Here is a 15,009-nt window from a genome sequence, read left to right as displayed (position 1 = left end):
ACCAGTCCCACTTATCCAAGAAGAGAGCCCAATGATTTGTGTTGCTGATGCCCTCCCTCCTGCACCGAATTTTTAGCCACACATTTAAGTGTACCAACGTACCATATCTTACCTCGCAAGCATGTGACACCAGAAATAATCCTGAAATCACCAGCCGAGAGTTACTATTTCCTAACTTTCTGTCCTACTCCTTAAATTCTTTTTGCAGGACTTTGTCTCTCTGTTGTTAGTTCTAATAAGGAACATGACCTCTGGCTGTTCATCCTGCCCTTTCAAAATGGCCCTTAATTTCTCAGAGACATCCTTGGCCATGGCATGATTGGGGTAACGCATCATCCTGCAATCTCACTCATGTACACAAATACTCCTGTCTGTGCCCCAGTTATAGTGTTCGCTGCATGTGATTCATATCTTTCCATACCCGTGTATTTATGTGCTTTCTGTTTGTAATGAACATTGTTTGAAAATTCATTCATTATATTCTTCTCTGGTTCAGCTCAGGCAATTTACTTATGCATTCGCAAACAAAGGAGACACGTGTTGAAACCAACCATTCGTTACAACTCGTACGATTTTAATATCGAACAAAAAAACTAATGTCTACAGTAGTAGATGCACATAATTCAAAATAATACTAATCATCCGATCTCTGTGAAAGAGTGGAACCACAGCAGATCCGGCAATGTCACACAGCCGGTTCCCTTGCTTCTTTCCTCCCTTCCTCCCTTCCTCCCTCTCCCTCTCCCTCACGATGTCTCTGTCGCTTTACTATCTCGCTCCCTCTCTCATTCTATTCTCTCTGTCTCTCCACACGCCCACTCCCTCGCGCTCACTCTCGCGACATCTTCCTCGTGTCCTCTCCCTCGCGCGCTCTCCCTCACGTGCTCTCCTTTGCGTCCTCTGCCTCCCGCCAACTCCCTCGTGCGCTCTCCCCTTCGCGATGTCTCCTTCTGTTGCTCTCGCTCGCGCTCACCATCGCCCGCGCGCTCTCCCTCAGGCCCTCTCTATCACGCTCACTCTAACGTCATCTCCATGGCACCCTCTCCGTCGCGCCCTCTCCCTCACGTGCTCTCCCGCGCGCCCTTTCCTCGCGATGTCTCACTCGCTCTCTCCTTCGCGCCCTCAGCCTCGCGCTCACTTTCTCTGTCTCTCCATCTCTCACAGAGAGACAAGTGAACGGATCGGTTCTCTGTCTTCAATTGTAAAACAGGAGCATTCTCCTACAGGAGGATAGTTCAAGTTGGCAGTGAGAGGGAGACTCTACAGGTAGAGATGGAGGAGAAAAGGAAGGTGAAGGAAAGGACGGGTTTTGACGGGAGCAGGAGTGGTTGATAGAGACGAAAGTAAACCCCAAGATCAGGCAGTTTTGTCAGAACCGGGAAGCAGGGAAAACAGTTTCTCCTCAAGCTTCAATTTAACAGGGCGAGAGGTGAGGCGCAAAAGGGATTTTTCTGGGATGGTGAGGTCAGTGATGCCGTCGGGCTCAGCTGTAAACAGTTGTTTAGTAACTCTAAAGCAACACACACAAAATGGAAAAGACTAAACAGTTGACAGGATTCTGATGAACTGTCTCGGCAGGAAAAATCGACAACTTACTCTTTTCCATAAATGCTGCCTGGCCTGCTGAGTTCCTTCAGAATCCTGTGCGAGGAAAATAGTAAACAGTCGACGTTTCGGGTCAAGATCCTTCATCAGGATGTGATTTTGTGTGAGTTGTTTTGTATTTCGAGCGAATGCAGATTTTCTCGTGTTTGTTTTGTAACTCTGTTCATCACGTTGTTTCCATTCACCCACAAGTGGAGGAATAGAATTGGGAGCATAAAGGCAGCTGAATTGTAAAAACTTACAGCATTTATTTCTAACGTTTCATCAGTTTCAAAATCCGATTCAGTGGGTATTTCAGCGCATTCTTCAGTTCCTCTCGGAATTTGCTCTGAGTCAGGGCGTAAATACACGTGTTGGTGCAGGAACTGAGAATCTGCAGCATTGTCGATGTGTGGTCTGTGATGTAACGGGGATCCGTGACAGAATAAACAAAACTCATTAAAATCCGTTGATAGATTGAAAATACCACCTGTGTTCCCCACAACAATATGAAACTAGCGGTGATGCTGAGGAGCAAAACGATGGATTTGCGTCGGTTCTCCATCTCCCGGTCCTTGTCATTCTCTCCACTCTTTTGTCCCCGGAGCCCCCTGCGGGCTCGACTGGCCGCTAAAATCCGCCGGACAGTCAGAATATTGAACAGCAACATCAGAAAGAATGGGACACAAGGGGTTAAAATGCGGTGAAACACCTCAAATGCCGACCATGAGAGAGAGTTTGTGAAGCTCAGTGTCAGAACACAATCCCAGGGAACACCGTCAATTATTTCTCCAGACTTGTACACAAAGCCGCAGGGGACAGTCTCCAAACAGGCCAGCACAGTCACTGTCCCGATAACCACAGCCGCCGTTCTCTCGGTGCAATATTTTGTTTTCAGCTTCTCACAGCAAATAGCCACAAATCGATCGACGGTGAAAGCGACAGTCAGCCAGACTGAGGCCGCAGTGCTCGCAAAAATCAACCATCGACCAAGTCTGCACACAGGAGTGATGGACAGGAATGATCGGGGAAAATAAATCGCAGCAGTCCACTTCATCAGCGGATCGGAGATAACGACCAGGAGATCGGCCGCTGCCATTCCCACCAGGTAGCGAGTGACACATTTGGAGAGACCGCACTTTCCCCGGGACAGGATCACAATCGCCACCAAGTTCGCTGGAAGAGAGACAGGGAACAGCAAGTTGAGAAAACACTGAGCAGAAGCCAATGCAGCAGTTTGGTGGAGACAGAGAATGAGTTTACACAGTAAAATAAATTACACAACCTCACAAACAGACATGACGCCTCCCGTTGATTCCATCACAGGGAAGCAGGGGAGAGGAATTCAACGTCCAGCAGCAAACTCGGTGCCGTAGTCAGATGTCTGTCAGATGGAAAACGTTTCACTCTGAAGCACTGGGTCGGCTGTGTTAATTGACTCTGCAATGAGTTCAATCTGTTTTCCATCAGCTGTTCACATTCAGTCATACTGCAGACATTTATTTAAAATCGACAATAGATTCGATCTACAACACGAAAGTCCGCACATTTGGTAAATTGTTACTACCAATCATTCGTTTGAGTGTTGCTCCTAACTCAGAAATCCGCTCACATGCAAATGTAGACGATCAATTAGTATAATCTCCGCGGGATCTATAAACACAACATTTGCAGATGCAGTGCAGCTGCTGCAAGACCAAACGCACAGAGACGGAACATCCCATTATTGATCACAAACCGCTGGAAGAACACTGTCTGACAAGCTCAGTTCCACCGATGTTGGCGGATTCCCTAAATTCCTGCAGCGGTTTGTTTCTAGATCCAAATTCCAGCATCTGTCGTCCCGGTGTTTCTACTCTCTTTAAGAAAAGCGGAATACCGGGACTGGAATGTGAGCGTTTAAACCGGCGGCAGAATCAATCACAACATTGGAATTAAACTTCAACATCGCCCACGGCAGCTGACACTGTGGCTTACCGGGAATTCCAAAGGCTGAAATAAAAGGATAGTAAACGTCTTCTATCCGCCAGATGACTGGATACACCATTTCAGTGAGAATCTGTGATTTCTGTTGCTCCTGTGTTCACAGCTCCGGCAGACAGCTGATGCATTCAAAGCGGTCCTGATTTATACAGAGGATCTGTCTCCCGAGATACGGTTATACACCTCACTGACTTGCTCAGTTACAGTTGCTTGAACAAACACTTCCATTCAATACCTTTGTCTCTATTGTAAATATTCGGGCGATTGGAGACAAATACATAAAAATTCTTTGGCATTACCTCAGCAGAGTCTCTGGTGAAAATAGGCCGGTTGATTTAATTACAAAGACTGAGTTTTGTCAGGGACCAGCGATATTTACATATTTCGTCTTTTTGTTGGCTAATTACTGATTTCTGAACGGACACCAGCCACACAGACCGATCTCTACCTCTGTCCCTACAGTTTCCCATTTTGTAAATGTTGTTTAGTATTTCAGCTTCTTCCTGATCTCACTCTCTCAGCCCCCCCCCCACACACACACACCGAGAGAGAGAGAGAGAGAGAGAGAGAGAGAGAGAGAGAGAGAATTGTACACTTGTATTTCTATGTTATATCAAATGTCCTGTTGTACACACTGGACAGGTATATGAAGGAATTTAAGGTGGGGTGTTAAATAGAAGGCAGGGTTTGAGATCGGCTCAATATTGTGGGCCGAAGGGCCTGTACTGTACTATTCTATGCTCTATGCTTACTATAAATTGCACATTGCACATTTAGATGGAGACGTAACGTAGAGATGTTTACTCCTCGTGTATATGAAGGATGTAAGTTATAAAGTCAATTCAATTCAAAACCCACAACCACAGATTCGAACAAAGATACAATAGTGAGACCGCGCTTAGGATGGAAACGGTCAAATGAGCACATTGCTAACATACAATCAAGAGAAAATATGCAGATGTTGGAAATCCAAGTCAACGCAAGAAATTCTGCTGAGTTCCTCCAAAATTTTGTGTGTGATATTGCTGAAGTCACAGTCTTTAATGGGTATCTCCAATCTGTCAAATGTCAAAAGAAATTCAGAAGAAATATTTCAATCTGCAAAGGAATGGGCAAACTGGTTAAATAAAAAAAAAGTACTCGAAACAGGGAGATGAATAGATGCAGGATGACTGAAAGTGAAGGAGAAAAAAGGCAATCGTGAGATAACATGTTAGCTGAGAGAGAGAGAGAGACAGAGACAGAGACAGAGAGAGAGAAAGGGAGAGAGAGAGACAGAGAGAGGGAGAGGGAGAGAGAGAGACAGAGAGAGAGACTGAGATTGAGAGAGAGAGAGACAGAGAGGGAGAGAGAGACAGAGAGAGGGAAAGAGAGGGAGGCAGAGAGAGAGAGAGAGAGGGAGAGAAAAACAGAGAGAGAGACAGAGAGGGAGAGAGGGAGAGACAGAGAGAGAGACAGAGAGAGAGACAGAGAGGGAGAGAGAGAGACAGAGAGGGAGAGACAGAGAGAGAGAGACAGAGAGAGAGGCAAAGAGAGAGATAGTGAGAAAGAGAGAGAGACAGAGGGAGGGAGAGATAGAGAGAAAAAGAGAGAGACAGAGGGAGAAGAGAGATAGAGAGACAGAGAGAGAGAGGGAGAGAGAGAGACAGAGAGAGAGGGAGAGAGGGAGAGAGACCGAGAGAGAGACAGAGAGAGAGGGAGGGAGAGATAGAGACAGAGAGAGGGAGAGAGAGATAGACTGAGAGAGGGAGAGAGAGACAGAGAGACAGAGAAGGAGACAAAGAGGGAGAGAGAGAGACAGAAAGAGAGAGAGGGGGGGAGAGAGAGACAGGGAGAGAAACAGAGAGAGAGACAGAGAGAGAGGGAGAGAGGGAGAGAGAGACAGAGAGAGAGACAGAGTGAGAGAGTCAGAGAGAGGGAGAGAGAGACAGAGAGAGGGAGAGAGTGAGAGAGGGAGACAGAGAGAGGGAGAGAGAGACAGAGAGAGAGACAGAGAGGGAGACAAAGAGGGAGAGAGAGAGACAGAAAGAGAGAGAGAGGGAGAGAGAGACAGAGAGAAAGAGACAGAGAGAGAGAGGGAGAGAGAGACAGAGAGAGAAACACAGAGAGAGAGACAGAGCGAGAGGGAGAGAGAGAGGGAGAGAGAGAGGGGGAGAGAGACAGAGAGAGAGACAGAGAGAGGGAGAGAGAGAGAGGGAGAGAGAGATACAGAGAGAGAGAGACAGAGAGAGTCAGAGAGAGGGAGAGAGAGGAAGAGAGAGACAGAGGGAGAGAGAGACAGAGAGAGAGGGAGGGAGAGAGAGAGACAGAGAGAGGGAGAGAGAGGGAGAGACAGAGAGACAGAGAGAGGGAGAGAGAGGGATAGAGAGAGAGGCAGAGACAGACAATTAGGCAGATGTTTCTCCTGTATCTGCCAGTCTCTGCTACAGAGTGAGGGTGTAGGAGTCAATCTCTGCTGGTCAGTTTTGGGTGCCTTGTGTAAATGTCTGCTTGATTCTCCAGCGGTCAGTCTCTGGTACAGTGTGAGAGTGTGGGGTTCATTCTGTACCTGTCAGTCTCTGGGACAGTGTGAGAGTGTGGGGTTGATTCTGTACCTGTCAGTCTCTGGTACAGAGTGAGAGTGTGAAGTTCATTCTGTACCTGTCAGTCTCTGGTACAGTGTGAGATTTGTGGTTAACACTGCATCTTTTAATCTCTCATCTAGTGTAACATTACAACATTTCTTTCAGATTTATTCTTGCAGTTGAATTTTTTGATTAAGTCTATTTTTCATTTTAATCAATACCACAGGGACGATGCCACTGGTTACATTGAACTAATATTCAGGTACTTTGCAGCAGAGCATCTGGAGCACAAGACTAGACTATTGATTCAAACACTCTTCTGTGATAAATATATAACTTTCCTCGAGTCTCGGTGTGGCACGGTTTGAGTGGTGTGTATTCCGTAGTGACATTTGGGCTGATGGAATTGAGAATGATTTTGACTGTAGATTTATAACCTGTGTGTGCACAGTGATCAGTAATGAGACTTCTGTTTGATCAGATTAAAACACACATGGGTGATCAGATCGCTGATGACATGAATATTGGTGCAATTGTGGGTGGTGAGGAAGGTTGTCAAATGGACAGAACAGGATGTAGTTCAGTTGGAATCATGGATGGAGAAACGGGGGACAGAGTTTAATCTGGACAAGTGTGACGAGTTTACATTCCAATGTTGGAGGAATGTACACAGTAAATGACAGCACCCTTGGGAGCAGTGATATATCTTGATGTGTCTGTCCATATCATCCTGCAAGAGGTATTGAAAGGAAATGGAGATGTGCGGTAACCTTGTCTTCATCAGTCATGGTGCTGTGTACAAACCATAGGATGACGTGTTACAGCTGGACACACCCTTGGTTAGGTCACGTTTCGAGTCGTGTGTGCAGTTCTGTTTGCTACATCACAGAAAGGACGTGGGGACTGTGGAAAGGGCGCAGAAGAGATTTCCCAATGTGCTGTCTGGATTAGTATAGGGAAAGTTGGATAACACTTGGATTGTTTTTTTTAATTTTATTTATAAACACAGAGCAAAATAAACCCTTCGAGCTACACTGCCCAGCAAACCCTGGTAACCCAATTTAACCCTAATCTATTTACAAGATAGTTTACAACCACGAGTTAGCCTTCCCGCTACATTGTTGGACAGTGGGAAAAAAGAGGAGGATCTGAATAAAACTGACGCAATCCACAGGAAGAACATACAGAGACTCTTTAAAGAAGGTGCTGGGGCTGAATTCTGACTCCGATGCCCCGAGCTGTAACAGAATCATGCAAATCCCTACATGGTCATGGCGCCCCAGAGTGCAGTCTCACCTGACACCAGTGTCAGCAGAGGTATCGTGGGCCGAATGGGCTGTTCCTAATCCTGTTTGCAACTATAAGTAGTAGAGAGAACATGACATTTTATTGATGGGGAACAGAATACAAATGTCGGGAGCTTATGCTTCCCTTATAGAAACATTGAAACATAGACAACCTACAGCACAATACAGGACATTCAGTGCACAATGCTGTGCCACACATGTACTTTAGAAATTACTTAGCGTTACCCAAGCCCTCTAGTTTTCTGAGCTCCCTGAACCTATCCAAAAGTCTCTTAAAAGACATTATTGTAACCTCCCCCAACACCGTCACCGGCAGCCCATTCCATGCACTCACCACTCTGCATAAAAAAAACTTACCCCTGACATCTCCTCTGTACCTTCTTCCAGGCACCTTAAAACTGTGCCCGCTCGTGCTAGCCATTTCAGCCCTGGCAAACAGCCTCTGACTATTCACATGATCAATGTCTCTCATCATCTTATACACCATATATAGGGTGGGGGAGCCCATTTATACATTATTCAGGGAAGAATCTCAATGTGTTGGAATCAGTTCAGGGAATGTTCACTGGACCAATACTGGTAGTGAGCTGGTTGTCTGATGAGGAAAGTCTGGGCTTGTGTTTTCTGTTCGTACTGTCTCCATGTGCTTATACGACCAGAAGATACAGGAGCAGAAGTAGGCCATTGAGTCTGCTCTGCCATTCAATCATGGACTGATCCAATTCTTCCAGTCATCCCCACACCCCTGCCTTCTCCTCATACCCTTTTATGCCCTAGTTAATCAAGAACCTATCTATCTCTGCTTTAAATGCCCCCAAAGACTTGGCCTCCACAGCTGCTCGTGGCACCAGATTCCGCAGCTTTACCACCCTCTGACTAAAGTAATTTCTCCGCATCTCCGGTCTTAATGGACAATCCTGAAGTCATGCCTCTTGTCCTGGACCCCACCTACCATGGGAAATAAGTTTTCCATATCTAATCTGTTCAGGCCTTTTAACATTCAGAATGTTTCTATGAGATCCCCATTCATTCTCCTGAACTCCAAGGAATACAGCCCAAGAGCTGCCAGATGTTCCTCATATGGTAAACCTTTCATTCCTGGAATCATTCTCGTGAATATTTTCTGAACCCTCTCCAATGTCAGTATATTCTTTCTAAAATAAGGAGCCCAGAACTGCGCACAAGACTCCAAGTGTGGACTAACGAGTGCCTTATAGAGCATCAACATCACACCCCTGCTCTAATATTCTATACATCTAGAAATGAGTGCAAAAATTGCATTTGCCTTCTTCACCACTGACTGAACCTGGAGGTTAACCTTTTGGGTATCCTGCACAATGCATCGCAAGTCTCTTTGCATCTCTGCATTTTGAATAATCTCCCCATCTAAATAATAGTCTGCTCATTTATTTATTTTACCAAAGCGCATGACTATACACTTTGCAACATTGTATTTCATTTGCCGCTTCTTTGTCCATTCCCCTAAACTATCTAAGTCTCTCTGTAGGCTCTCTGTTTCCTCAACACTACATGCTTCTCCACCTATCTCTGTAGCATCAGCAAATGTTGGCACAAATACATTAATCCCACAGTCCAAATAATTGACATACCTCATAAAAAGCAGCGGTCCCAACATTGACCCCTGTGAACTCCACTGGTAACCGGCAGCCAGCCAGAAAACGATCCCTTTATTCCCACTCTCTGTTTTCTGCCGATAAGCCAGTGCTCCACCCATTGGCAACTAGAACCAGGGACCAATATTTCATGACTTGAGCAAAAGATCAGAGGATTCTTTTCTGAATCTTAATGCACCCTCAGACATTGGAATTGATTAACTGACAGGTTTTTTGGATCATATCCTTGTATGCTTTTAAGGGAAAGAGAGGGGGATAGTTTATAAGGAGGGGGTGAAATGTTTCTGTGGGCAGACAGGAACATGGAGTTTAATGTTGAAACAGGACAGCCGTGACCTTATTAAATGACAGAGCAGGTGGGAGTTGCTGAGTGGGGACTCCTGCTCCTCATTTGGATGTGGGTGTGAGCCTGTGGCGTGCTGACCAGGACTGTACACAGAGCTCCAGCCGTGACCCCACTTGTGTCTATACAATTCCACCAGAGCTCCCTCCCCTGCCATTCTGTACCTTCAGCCAACAAAAGCAAGCCTCTCATCCGCCTTTTAAACCCATCGAATGCTCCGTCCTTCTAACCTGAGGAATCATTCCACATGCTCTCCCTCTGACCCTCTATTCTTCTCCAGATTCCACAATGTACCGTCTGTCTCCTGGCCTTGTTTGGGCTCCCCATCTGCATCACCTCACCTCACAGATTAAATTCCACCTGCCTATCTGTCCAGTCCACTGATACCTTCCTGTAGTCCTCAGCTTTCCCCCGCACTCTCACCCACATGGTCAACTACACTGGACAACAAATATTTTGCTTCCTGATTACTTTTGGGTACATATATCTTATGGATTTGGACTGCTGATATTGAAAATCACTATGCAATGTCCCTATCACACACCATCTCTCTGAAATTGCCTATATTTTTATATTTCAATTCATAATCCAAGTCAGATTATTTGATGCCAAGATTAAGGGAGGCATTTGTGCTGGTCCACAAATCAAGCAGGCCAGCAATAACAGGCAATTCAAAGAACTTCTATTGGGACTAGAGAAAATCGCATGGAATGCATTCAAGGAAGTTGTTGAAAATGTTCAATATTTTCCCAGGGACCAGGGAAATATTGACCAGCTGTGTTTCACTGTAACTGTTGTACTGGAAATGTGTGTCTGGGTCCTGGGCTCAGTGTGGGACTGAATGTCTCTGCTGTCTGAGACTGTGGAACGAATGAGCTGTCAGTATCTCTGTGCTCAGTAACACACCTTGTGTGTGAGAGATGGAGCCACTGTTCTGTTCATTGAGCCTTGGCAAGAGGGAACATTGGCGTACATTGAAGTCTTTCCTGCAGGTAGGAGAAGGAAAGTGAAAGAGGTAAAAGGCAGACACGGTGTGAAGCGACTGGTGCAGCCAGTGCCAGTGTGTGAGGCCACTCACAAGCTGCAGCTCTCAGCTTCTTCTGAGCAGCAGATGGAGAAGGCTCCAAACCAAGGAAGAGACGGACAAACTCCACCACTTCCCGGTATGGATCCGGAAGTGGAACAGAGGGATGGACACAACATTCATTTCCCATGGGATTCACCATTCGGAACACTCACTGTCCAGCAACAACAGACATTGGGAAGTGGGCTAATGGGAAACTGTCTTCCCATGGTCAGGGGAGAGGAAGCAGCAATTATAGTCAGCAGCAACTTCTTCCCACTCCACCACACTCGCCGTGGCCCAATCCCAGCGCAGGAATTAATTCTCACTCCACATTCAAGCTACAGGACCTAGGCCTCTGCAACTGGATCCATGACTTCCTAACCGGAATACACAATCTGTGCGGATTGGAATAACATTTCCACCTCACTGACAATTAACACTGATACTCCACAGGGCTGTGTCGTTATCTCACTGCTCCACTGTCTCTACACCCAGAACTGTGTGACTAGGCAGCGCTCTAACAGCATTTATAAATTTGCTGATGATACAACCACTGTTTGCAGAATTTCAGATGGTGACAATAAATCATAAATTAGGGTGAACTACCAGTTAGTGGAGTGTTGCTGCAGCAACAATCTTGCACTCAACGTCAGCAAGATCAAAATGCTGCTTGTGGACTTCAGGAAAGGTGAGATGAAGGAACACAAACCAATCCTCATCAAGGAATCAGAAGTGGAGAGAGTGGACAATTGCAAGTTCCTGGGTGTCAGCATCTCTGAGGATCTAACCCGGATGCAACATATGATGCAGTTATGAAGAAGGCAAGACAGCGGCTATATTTCATTCGGAGTTGGAGGAGATTTGGTTTGTCAAATACACTAAATAAACTTCCAGAAACGTAGAGTGGAGATCATTCTGACTGGCTGCATCTCCATCTGGTATGGGGGTGAGGGGGGAGGGCTTCTGAACGAGATCAAAATAAATAGCAAAAACTTGTAAAACTGGTCAACTCTACCATGGGTCCAGGCTCGGTAGTACACAACATCTTCAAGGAGCGGTGCCTCAGGAAGGCACCGATCATCATTGAGGATCGCCACCACCCAGGACGTGCCCTTTTCACACTGTTACCATCGGGAAGGAGGGAGAGAATGCTGAAGGCACACACTCGGTGATTCAGGAACAGTTTCTTCCCCTCTGACACCCAAATTCTGAATTCTCAATGGGCATTGAACCCAAGAGCACTACCTAACTACTTTTTGCTTTTAATTTATGTTTTAATTCTTGTTTAACTACATATTTTAACTTAAATATTGAATACTTAATGTAACTCAGTTTTTTCTCTATATTTATTTATCATGGATGTCATTGTACTGCTGCTGTAAAGTTAACAAATGTTGCGACGTATGCTGGTAATATTAAATCTGATTCTGATTAAGTTGCTAATTGAGTCTGCCTCGTCCTCTCCAGCAACAACCTCCATTGCCCTCACTCCAGAATCGATACCATTCGCTCAGCAACACACGCACAATTCTGGAGGAACTCAGCAGGTCGGGCAGCATTAATGTAAAAGAGTACATCTTTGGCATCTTAAGCCAAGATCCTATGCTTATGAGTAAAAATAAAACACATATACTGATTTAGAATAGTCCAAACACCATTCTCCCATTGTTGATAATGCTGTTTGTCCAAGACCTTCCCACATAGGAACTATTACAACCCCTTTTCCACAGAGCCCCATCATCAGCATAGAAAACCAAACTGAACTCAGGCCCAAGACCATTAAAAAGTAGAATTAACTATCAGATTGAACAATATTAAACTGATAACATTATACTGGGGAGGGAGGCACATTATCTTCTGCAAACTCTGATGACCCACCCTCACTGAAAATGATCCCCCTAAAAAATGATACCCATTTGCAAAACCAACACCAACACCAAGCTTAATGAGTGTAATAAAAATCCTCTCCCTCCATCGCATGTCATAAAATGATTTCAATGTCCAAAAGCACTGCAACTACCGATTCTTTCAGTGTAAAAGGATTTCCAGATATCATTCCCAGTAGTACAAGGGCGTCATAGATCTCCCTTTGCGAAACCCACTTCGGTAGTGACGAAGTAATTCTCTCTTATCCAAAACAATCATCAGCCTAATTACAATCATTTTCACCATTATTTTACACAACGAGGAAGTGAGACAACAGGCCTGTAGAAACTGGACAGCATCGGATCCCACCCAGGTTTTACAACAGGCTTCACCACAGACCTTTTCCAGTCTCCTGGGAACATTCTTTGCTTCCAGATCTTCTTATAAAACTCAAGCAACTTCTTTTAGACTGCCTCAGGCAGATACTGGAGTACAGTATATGATAGTTTCCCATATCCTGTCCTGGTCTATAGTACATGCCTTACTGGTGGCAAATTTCCATTCAGCCAACGTAAAGTCATCATCCATGGCAATCTCAAATGCCTCTTGTTTCTCACAAATCTCCCCACTGTCCACCAAGAGGCTCTCTCTTCTCTTAAAACACTCATCCCCTATATTGTCTAGACTATGTGTGTTTGCAAACGTGTTTCTCAAACACTTTGCCTATTCGTTGTCCTTTGCATCAAATGTCCGTTCTTCACTAATACTGGAATCTAGTTATAACCTCTGACACCATTCATTTTCTTCAGCATTCTCCACACCACCGTCAGAGGATCATGGGACGGGAGGCCTTGGGAGAAAGAAAGAGGGATTCCCAGAGGATAGGCAAGGAGTATAGTGAGAGGGACAGAAGGAGAAAAAGAGAGAAAGATATATATAATAATAATAATAATAATAATAATAAATAACGGATGGGTGGCCCCATGATCCTCTCATATCCCTTTTGCCAGTCAACTGTCCAGCTCTTGGCTTCATCCCTCCCCCTCCTGTCTTCTCCTATAATTTTGGGTCTCCCCCTCCCCCTGCCACTTTCAAACCTCTTACTATCTCTTCTTTCAGTTAGTCCTGACAAACGGGCTCAGCCCGAAAGGTCGACTGTACCTCTTCCTATACATGCTGCCTGACCTGCTGCGTTCAGCAGTAATTTATTATGTGGGTTGTATAACTCCGGTCTGTTGGGGATGGCGACATTAATTTACCGGAATAAAACTTGCAGCAGAGTGAGGAATGATCCGACAGAAAGCAGCTCGGGGACTGGTCGAATCACAAGGAACTATGGGAGACGCCTCACTACTCGGATGCTTTGCCACGTCATTGAGCGATGGTGGTATAGTGGTGAGCATAGCTGCCTTCCAAGCAGTTGACCCGGGTTCGATTCCCGGCCATCGCAGATTGTACAGTTTTAGACTACATAACATATAAACCTTTGACATAGACACGATCCACGCAGAACTCCATTGACCTAGTAATCGACTCACGCTAATTCACGCTGTGAGTGTAAATTGATTCATTAATTATCGTTCACTGGTCATGAATCAGAGTTGGAATTAACATCCTTCGAGAGTTTCTCGTTAAATCCTGTTCTGACTCTATTCCAGATTCTACAAGAATGGACACTTCACAGGAAGGATCGGCAGGATTTGTAAAGTGTTGCCTGATTAAAGTGTTTGAGCTTGTTTGCCTTCATTGGAATATCAGAGCCTGAGAGGAAACTTGACCGAATTTTCAGAATCAGAATCCTTTATTATCGCCAAGTATGTGACACATACAGGGAATTTGATGCCGGTTTCCCTGAGCTCTCGCTGTACAGAATCAAAAAGCAAACAAAACAATAGTGTAAATAACCGTGAACTATATACAATGAGGTACTGTGTACCAGAGTATGTACAGGTGGACTTCGTTTATAATAGACTAAAATTCAAGTGTTCATAAGACTGATGGCAGACGGAAAGAAACTGTTCCTGTACCTACGGGTCCTGGCATACAGTGATCTAAAGCGCCTACCAGAAGGAAGGAGTTGGAACAGGTGATGTCCAGGGTGTGGTGGGTCTACAGTGATGCTGCTTGCTCGCTTCCTGACTCTATGAGAGACATAGACTGAGCAGATAGTCAGAATTGGTTTCCCAGGGTAGGGATTTGAAATTCCAGCGGGAATGAATTTAAGGTAGGAGAGCGTTTAAAGATGTGCGGGTCACGGTTTCAGACAAAGTGGGGTGGGTGCTTGGAACGGGCTGTCAGGTTCAGAGACGGAAGATATACAATGTGTTTAGATAGGCATATGAATATGTTAGTGTAGAGCGACATCGATAGAGGCACAAACAGAAAGTCTACAGATGATGGAAATCCAAGCAACACAGAAAATGTTGGAGGAACTCAACAGGCCAGGCAGCATCTGTGGGAAAAAATACAGTCGACGTTTCGGGCCGAGTCCCTTCATCCGGACTGGAGCAAAAACCGATGAGGAGTCAGAGTTAGATGGTGAGGGGAGGAAGAAACACGAGGTGATATTTGAAACCGGTGGGGATGGGGAGGTGGCTGGTAAATTAAAGACCTGAAACTTTGGTTGGTGAAAGAGACACTGGGCTGGAGAACAGGGAAGGAG

General features: G+C 45.4%; 1 protein-coding gene and 1 non-coding gene across 2 annotated transcripts in view; both read left to right on the top strand.

Annotated features, from left to right (window-relative positions):
- Positions 1 to 15,009, top strand: part of LOC140189166 (uncharacterized) — a 751,862-nt gene that overhangs the window by 88,268 nt on the left and 648,585 nt on the right. The gene's annotated exons all lie outside the window — the stretch shown is intronic.
- Positions 13,726 to 13,797, top strand: trnag-ucc (transfer RNA glycine (anticodon UCC)). Its single transcript has one exon. It is a non-coding gene; the product is annotated as a tRNA-Gly (tRNA).

The sequence above is a fragment of the Mobula birostris genome, chromosome 28, assembly GCF_030028105.1.
Source record: "Mobula birostris isolate sMobBir1 chromosome 28, sMobBir1.hap1, whole genome shotgun sequence".
NCBI lineage: Eukaryota > Metazoa > Chordata > Chondrichthyes > Myliobatiformes > Myliobatidae > Mobula > Mobula birostris.
This window is presented reverse-complemented; position numbering and strand designations above follow the sequence as displayed.